This window comes from Cibotium barometz, chromosome 12 (genome assembly GCF_041138505.1).
Source record: "Cibotium barometz isolate CiBa-2024 chromosome 12, ASM4113850v1, whole genome shotgun sequence".
NCBI lineage: Eukaryota > Viridiplantae > Streptophyta > Polypodiopsida > Cyatheales > Cibotiaceae > Cibotium > Cibotium barometz.
In genome coordinates this window covers 59,887,586-59,896,587 of record NC_141057.1, presented here as the reverse complement: position 1 = coordinate 59,896,587, position 9,002 = coordinate 59,887,586, and positions in this window count along the sequence as shown.

Below are 9,002 nucleotides of genomic sequence, written 5' to 3'. Positions count from 1 at the left end.
CCTCAACAAAATATCCATGGCTACTAAGATGACAATGCTAGATCTAGTTACTGTTTAGAACTCTAGTTATGATGACCAAAGTGCCCGTAGGTCTTACTCATGGTGGTTTACAATGCTAGAAGTTGATGATGATGACAGATGCTAGGATACTAGTTATGTTTACATTTTGCTTAGGATAGAGGGGTGACCACAGGTGGGAAAATCCTAAATGGTTTAAAAAGCCCAATCTTCTTCTAGGAGAAATGTTTGCACATCCATAAGTTTGGTGAGGGCAAGTTAGTGAGAGTGGAAACTATGTTACCATACTCCTCTTGAGGTAAACTTTTCAAGACGACAGCTATGATTACATCTTCTTCAATAGTCTTCTTGATCCCAGCCAGATTTGTGAGAATACTTTTCATGTAGTTCAGATGGGTCGGGAGCGACTCCCCTGAACTGAATTTTAGCTTGAAAATTTTGATTAAGAGGCTGATTTTAGAGTTCTTTTACTGTGCTCCAAAAAGAGAATCTAGGGTATTCCATTCCATCTATGTGATATAGGTATCATTTAGTCCCAAGGCTATGATGGCCAAAGCCTTCTCATCCTTGCCAATCCATAGAGTTTTCTCGTCTCCCTGGTGTTTGGCATTTTTTCTTTCCCATTTGTTATACCCCACAGCCCTTTTCTCAAGAGAGTAAATTTAATCTTTGTCTACCATGTATGAAAGCTATACCCTTCAAAATTATCTACTTTATATGTACTAGCCATTATGATTGGGTAGGTCTTACCTCTTGGCACTAGAGACTAAAAGACAGTGTGTCTAAACCCTTACATAAAGTGGAGATGCAAGAGGCTAGAAACTAAAGACCCCCATCACCATAGAGATGCATATTGGAGGACAAAAAACTTGAAAACCTGTGATCTCTGGCAAGATGATAGTACCATGTCCTTTTTGCTGAGGGTTTGTATGAAAGCTATACCCTTCAAACTTATCTACTTTATATGTACTAGCCATTATGATTGGGTAGGTCTTACCTCTTGGCACTAGAGACCAAGTGGGAAAATGCCAAAGGAATAGCTAGCCAAGGAACTCGGTGAAATGGAGGACTTGTCGACCCATCTACACATTGCACACCATTACTCCATTTACTAACTTGGTGAATATTTATATAGAGGTACCTATATAGGAGAGGTATCTACATAGGAGAGAAGGAGCCTCAAAGAAGAAGGAGAACTAGGATCCAATGAGAAGGGATCACCAAGAGAAAAAGAAGGGGCCAAGGTAGAAAGATTGGCCAATGTTCACCAACAAGGGTAAATAGAACATCACAAGAAAAGAATCACACCCTTGGCCTCCACTCGTTTGAGATAGATGGAGTATGTGCTGGAGAGGGAGCACTCACACATGACATCAGCACAAAGTGAATACTAAAAACCAAGTAGCCAATGGACAATGACCTCCTCCAATACATGCTTAATAAATGAAAAAGGAAATCCGTCCCTAATGGTACTTTGGTTAAGGGGTTGAAAGTCCACCCAAATGCAGATCTTATTACTTTTCTTTTTTGGAATGATGATAATGGGAAAAAGCCATTCTTAGTGTTTGATAGGAACAATGATGCCTACCTCCATCATCTTATCACGCTTCTTCTATAAACCACCTTAGAGTAGTATGTAAACACCTTTCCTAAATAGTTCGTTTACCTCTTGAGAGGAATGCAATAGGTGCTAATGGAAGGATTGATGCCAAATAAATCTTGATAAGACCAAGCAAAGGCAGATTCATGATGTTGGGTTGAGAAAGTAGATACCATGTCCAAGGTATAGGGTTATCCCAAACCCAAAAAGGTACATGGATGGTGTGAGGCTCCTCAATAGATCTCATATTAGTTTCTGGACTTTTGGATTTCCTAATGGAGAGGTAAGGGATCATTAATAGGAATAGAGTCAAGAGGGAAATCACCAATATGCTCCTAGGGCAGCTTGTAGAGGGTCCTCTTTGTGTTTGTACATGGGTCACACTGTAAGATTCCTCCCCAACCTTCGAGGTATACAGGAGTAAGAATCTCCTTTTTTTATCTTATAATTATTCCCTCTCTAAAATAAAAGAAAGATTCTATTTAAAAAAGGAACACCCTTTCCCTAGAATACTTCTCAGGAGTTCCACCTGTTTTAAGGATTCAGAACAATGAGTTCAGAAGTAAAAATCGGTGTTTTGGATACCAAGGTTTTGGTCTTCATTCGAGTACGTCCCAAAAGAAGTTCTTTATCTATTGGGGAGTTTAAGAAGTTATCCCCCATATATTGTGAGCCTTATTTGAATTCAAAGAAAGTAAGTGACTTAGCTTACGAGCTTCTTTTATCTCCTCATCTCAAAGTTCTTAATGTATTTCATAGAAATATGTGCCAAATCCAAATCATGAAAAGACGGTAAAACTTCAGTGGCAAGATACCGTTGGCTTCTAAGTTACGCTAGCTCCTTCCTTTATATAAGTCGTAACTTTTACTTGTCGCTCACAGTAATCTTACTCCCATCAATCTCCTTCTTTCTTAATCTCCTTCATGGCTTGGTAACAAGAATTAGTTTTATCCATGATGATTTCTCACCTTCAAGACGCAAGCGAGTCTGTAAAGAAGGATTTTATAGAACAGTATGAGCGCTCACTTTTCCCTCACTTGGGAACTTCTGTAGCTTTGACCAAATGGCGGACCTATCAAAACATAACTAGGGTAACACCCTGGGGTCAGCAGCACTTTCGTAACAATGTCCGCTTGGCCATGGTTATTGAAGCTTTGGGTTTGGGTCCCCGATACTACTGCGTCATGAGATCAAGGCATCTTGGGTTTTCTGAGCGGGTCTTCTTACTGGCGTGTTTTCTTCCTCATGAGAAGATATGCCTTTATCCCGTTTTTGGCTTGCCTCTTAGAGGTCCTTTTGTTAGATCACCTCATACCACTGAGATAGGTGCGGCAATAACCAACAGAATCATTCCCATAGATGAGTTACCCTATACTTGTGCAGCTTGTGAGTGCTGCTTTTGTGACCATATGATGGACGGGCTTATGGAAGTGTAAAGAGTTCTTCTATCTTTACTGTATAAGTTCTGAGAATGAGTAAAGTTTAAATCTTGTTCTTATCTTGCTCTCTTTGAGACTTTTCTTGGTGGTTAATCTTGATTAAAATTTTTTCTCTAAGTCTCATATTCGTGCATCTTGCGAAATTACCCTAGTTTGCGAGATGAGGACATCTCGCGTTTTTTAAGTGGGGTAGAATGTAAGATTCCTCCCCCACCCCCTTTTTGATGTCTAGTATCTTTCCCTGTAATCAATCCCTCTTCAGAAATATAAAGACCTTGTTTCTAACTATTTTAACCTAGAGAGAGAAAATATTCTAGAGAGAGAATATTCAGATTTTGAATATTTTTGGATAGAAAAATATCTCTTATAATTAAGATGAATTCCCCTAAAACAGAAATTCAAAAAGAATTTTCCAATGTGCAATTGGAATTAATTGGAAATGTGTATAAAGGACCTTAGCCTAAGGGTCTAGATTTTTAGAAATTTTTGGATTATGGTCCAATTAAGGTTCCTATGGGCCAATAGCATCAATCCATGTGTAGGGAGGAGATAAATCCAATTTGGAAAAGAAGATACCCAAAAATGAGTAAATGCTCACATAAGATGAAGAGTTGAAAATGTACAAGGTTTATTAGTAAAAAACTATGAGCAACATTAAAAATATGAGATATTTTGGATATCCAAAAAATGAGTAAATGCTCACATAAGATGAAGAGTTGAAAATGTACAAGGTTTATTAGTAAAAAACTATGAGAAATATTAAAATAATTCCATTATGACACATATGTAAGGAAGGGGAGTTCTTTAAAGGAGGTGCATATTTCACATAAGATGAAGAGTTGAAAATGTACAAGGTTTATTAGTAAAAAACTATGAGTAATATTAAAATGATTCCATTATGACACATATATAAGGAAGGGGAGTTCTTTAAAGGAGGTGCATATTTCATATAAGATGAAGAGTTGAAAATGTACAAGGTTTATTAGTAAAAAACTATGAGCAATATTAAAATGATTCCATTATGACACATATGTAAGGAAGGGGAGTTCTTTAAAGGAGGTGCATATTTCACATGCTTGAATGAGTTTTAAACTCATAAAAATTGAGATATTTCATCTCTCCTCTCTCCTCATTCAAGTCTAATTCCAAAAAGTTAGCTTAACTGACCTAAAAATGGTCAAATATTGGCCAAACTGATTTAGAAAATTCTAGAATCAGTTTGTTTGGTTAGGAGCTCAATTTTTCCTATAAATAAAAGCCTCCCCCTTGTTGAAAAATATATAGTGTTTATGCATCGTTACTCTACTCCACCTAAGCCAAGAACTGTGAATTCATTTAATAATTCACTAGTTTTTGGAGCTTCCCTCTTTCTTCAATCCCCATTGGTGGCTCCATCAACATACTTAACCAATTGATTGGTTGGGGGCCTCTACCGTGAACAAAGAATCAAGCAATTTGTAAGGTAAAAGATTCCTCCCCCACCCCCTTTTTGATGTCTAGTATCTTTCCCTGTAATCAATCCCTCTTCAGAAATATAAAGACCTTGTTTCTAACTATTTTAACCTAGAGAGAGAAAATATTCTAGAGAGAGAATATTCAGATTTTGAATATTTTTGGATAGAAAAATAGCTCTTATAATTAAGATGAATTCCCCTGAAACAGAAATTCAAAAAGAATTTTCCAATGTGCAATTGGAATTAATTGGAAATGTGTATAAAGGACCTTAGCCTAAGGGTCTAGATTTTTAGAAATTTTTGGATTATGGTCCAATTAAGGTTCCTATGGGCCAATAGCATCAATCCATGTGTAGGGAGGAGATAAATCCAATTTGGAAAAGAAGATACCCAAAAATGAGTAAATGCTCACATAAGATGAAGAGTTGAAAATGTACAAGGTTTATTAGTAAAAAACTATGAGCAATATTAAAAATATGAGATATTTTGAATATCCAAAAAATGAGTAAATGCTCACATAAGATGAAGAGTTGAAAATGTACAAGGTTTATTAGTAAAAAACTATGAGCAATATTAAAATGATTCCATTATGACACATATGTAAGGAAGGGGAGTTCTTTAAAGGAGGTGCATATTTCACATAAGATGAAGAGTTGAAAATGTACAAGGTTTATTAGTAAAAAACTATGAGCAATATTAAAATGATTCCATTATGACACATATGTAAGGAAGGAGAGTTCTTTAAAGGAGGTGCATATTTCACATAAGATGAAGAGTTGAAAATGTACAAGGTTTATTAGTAAAAAACTATGAGCAATATTAAAATGATTCCATTATGACACATATGTAAGGAAGGGGAGTTCTTTAAAGGAGGTGCATATTTCACATGCTTGAATGAGTTTTAAACTCATAAAAATTGAGATATTTCATCTCTCCTCTCTCCTCATTCAAGTCTAATTCCAAAAAGTTAGCTTAACTGACCTAAAAATGGTCAAATATTGACCAAACTGATTTAGAAAATTCTAGAATCAGTTTGTTTGGTTAGGAGCTCAATTTTTCCTATAAATAGAAGCCTCCCCCTTTTTGAAAAATATATAGTGTTTATGCATCGTTACTCTACTCCACCTAAGCCAAGAACTGTGAATTCATTTAATAATTCACTAGTTTTTGGAGCTTCCCTCTTTCTTCAATCCCCATTAGTGGCTCCATCAACATACTTAACCAATTGATTGGTTAGGGGCCTCTATCGTGAACAAAGAATCAAGCAATTTGTAAGGTAATTAGTGAATATTGATCTTTTCTCTAATTTCTCAATGTTTCTCTCTTCTCAACCCCTCTCAAGCTTGAGAAGCTTAATTGGTATGGTTTTTTTTTAATGCTATTGAAGTGAATTGATGAATGTTAGTGAAGAGTTACATAATTTAATAAATGCTATTGAAGTTAATGTTTAAATTCTAATAGTTTTTATGTAATTTCTCTCTCTCACTCAAGAAATGGTCATACTCATGACCCATTCTCAATCCAAATCAAGCTTTTCATAAAGCTTTTCCTTAACCCAAGATTAAGCTATGCTTGAGGCCAAATTAATGGCTTTTTTCTATACTTTTAGTTTATGCATATTCATGATTCAATCCATTATGGATTGATGATCCAATTAGAGATCATTTTAATTATTTCCTTAATGATAAGCTTTATCCCTTAGAAAAAATTGAGATTTATCAGTCATAGCAGCGGAGCTATGGAAAAATTTTTATAAAAATTATGCATAAAATAATTTCATTCAAAGCATAAAAAGAGGACTTCCTACCATATTCTAGGAATTATCATCCTAGATTAATTGAAAGAATTTCATTATAATCATGGAGAAATTAAATTTTTATATTATGCATAAAGAATAAGTTTTTATATCAAAAGTGTTACTTTTATCATTTTTATTTACATGCATAGAAGTATGCATAATGGATAAATTTTTATATCAAAAGTGTTACTTTTATCATTTTTATTTACATGCATAGAAGTATGCATAATGGATAAATTTTTTATATCAAAAGTGTTACTTTTATCATTTTTATTTACATGCATAGAAGTATGCATAATGGATAAATTTTTATATCAAAAGTGTTACTTTTATCATCTTTATTTTCATGCATAGAAGTATGCATAATGGATAAATTTTTATATCAAAAGTGTTACTTTTATCATTTTTATTTTCATGCATAGAAGTATGCATAATGGATAAATTTTTATATCAAAAGTGTTACTTTTATCATTTTTATTTTCATGCATAGAAGTATGCATAATGGATAAATTTTTATATCAAAAGTGTTACTTTTAGCATATTGAATTTCATGCATAGGGATATGAAAAAAATGATTATTTTATTATAAAAATATTTTTTTAAATGATTATTTTATTGTAAAAGTGTTACTTTTATCACATTTGAAATTCTTGCATAGAGGTATGCATAAAAGATGATTATTATATTGTAAAAATGTTACTTTTATCATAATTGGATTTCATGCATAGAGTTATGCATAAAAGATATTTTTATACTAAAAGTGTGATTTTTATCATAAATAGATTTTATGCATAAATTAGATGCATAAGAGAAATTCTTTTATTCTAAAAGTGTAATTCCTACTAAATTGAATTTATGCATAAGAAGATGCATAAAAGATTGATTTTAATTCAAAAGTGTCATTCTCATCTAAATTGAATTTATGCATAAGAAGATGCATAAAAGATTGATTTTAATTCAAAAGTGTCATTCTCATCTAAAATAAATTTATGCATAGGAAGATGCATAAAAGATTGAATTTTAATTCAAAGTGTCATTCTCATTTAAAATGAATTTATGCATAGGAAGATGCATAAAAGATTGATTTTTATCCTTAAATGGAATTTATGCATAATTAGATGCGTAAAGAAATTTTATATCAAATATAAGAATTCCCTTATATTCTATAAATAGATATGGGAAGGGATAGGATGCGATAAGAGATGTATGTATGTGGATGTGTGGATGTGGAGATGGGAGTATGGATGTATGAATGTGAAAATGGATGTATGCATGAAGATGAGTGTGGATGTATGAATGTGAAAATGGATGTATGCATGAAGATGTATATGCATAGATGTGAATGTGGATGTAGATGTGGCTGTATAGATGTGAATGTGGAATGTGGATGTATGTATGTATGTATGTGGATGCATAGATGTGAATGGGAATGTGGAGGGGATGTATGTGAATGTGGATATAGATGTGGATGTATGTATGTGGATGTAGATGTGGATGTATAGATGTGAATGGGAATGTGGATATAGATGTATGTATGTATGTGGATGTAGATGTGGATGTATAGATGTGAATGGGAATGTGGATGTGGATGTATGTGAATGTGGATGTAGATGTGGATGTATGTATGTATGTGGATGTGGATGTATGAATGAGGACGAGATAGTGGATGTATGCATGTGGATGTATGGATGTGGATGTGGATGTATGGATGTGGATATGGATGTGTATGTATGAATGTGGATATGGGATGTAGATGTATAAATGAGGATGTAAAAATGGAGGTAAGCATGTAGATATGGATGTATGGATGTGAATGTGGATGTGGATGTGGATGTATGGATGTGGATATGGATGTGAATATATGATATGTGATGTGAAGAAATCTGAAGTGAAGAGATGGAAAATGATGTGATTGGATGAGTACACATATAAATGGAATGTGGAATAAGTAATGTGGATTAATGAGGGATAATGTGGAAAAATGAGAGTTAATATAGAAACTGTATTTGTAAACTGTTTGTAAATGCTGTTTGTAAATGGCTGTTTTATGTCAAGAATGTTGGGGAAGCATTTTTACCGTCTTGTGATTAAGGTCGTGGAGACCTAACTGATAAAGTTGCAACTGCTGACGGAGAGTCAATGGAGGACGTCTCGCATAGCAAAGTCGGCCGAGGTCTTGACCAGCCTCGGTTCGATTAAAATGGTGAGCTTCCGGTACGGTGGATGAGGGACCAAGGAAACGGCCTATGAGTGAAGCGCTAGGTCACCTGCGAAGGATCCTAGAGGGTGCTGACCATACGGTGCTCGGGCTCTGGGTCGCCTAGGATACCCACGCGTGCGTCGAGGAAGATATTGGAACAAGGAGTAAGAGTTGTTTTGTGAAACCGGGCATGGATCTGGTTGATTGACCTTGCTGGTCTTCAATGGATGAGTCCATGGCTCTTTATATGGATCTGTTGGTTGATCTTGCTGATCTTCACCATCTTGATTTTTATGTGTGATTATATTGCCGAGTATTATGGGCTAGGAACTATTGAAAAGGCCCCTGTATGGACAGGTGGTGAGCGTTCTAGTTGCCAATGATGCCATAGATACTCTGATGAAGGAATAATGGGAAATTATGAATCAACTGGATAAATTGGAAGATTATGATCAGTGGTACTATGGTTTCATTAAAGGATTGTTTTAAAGT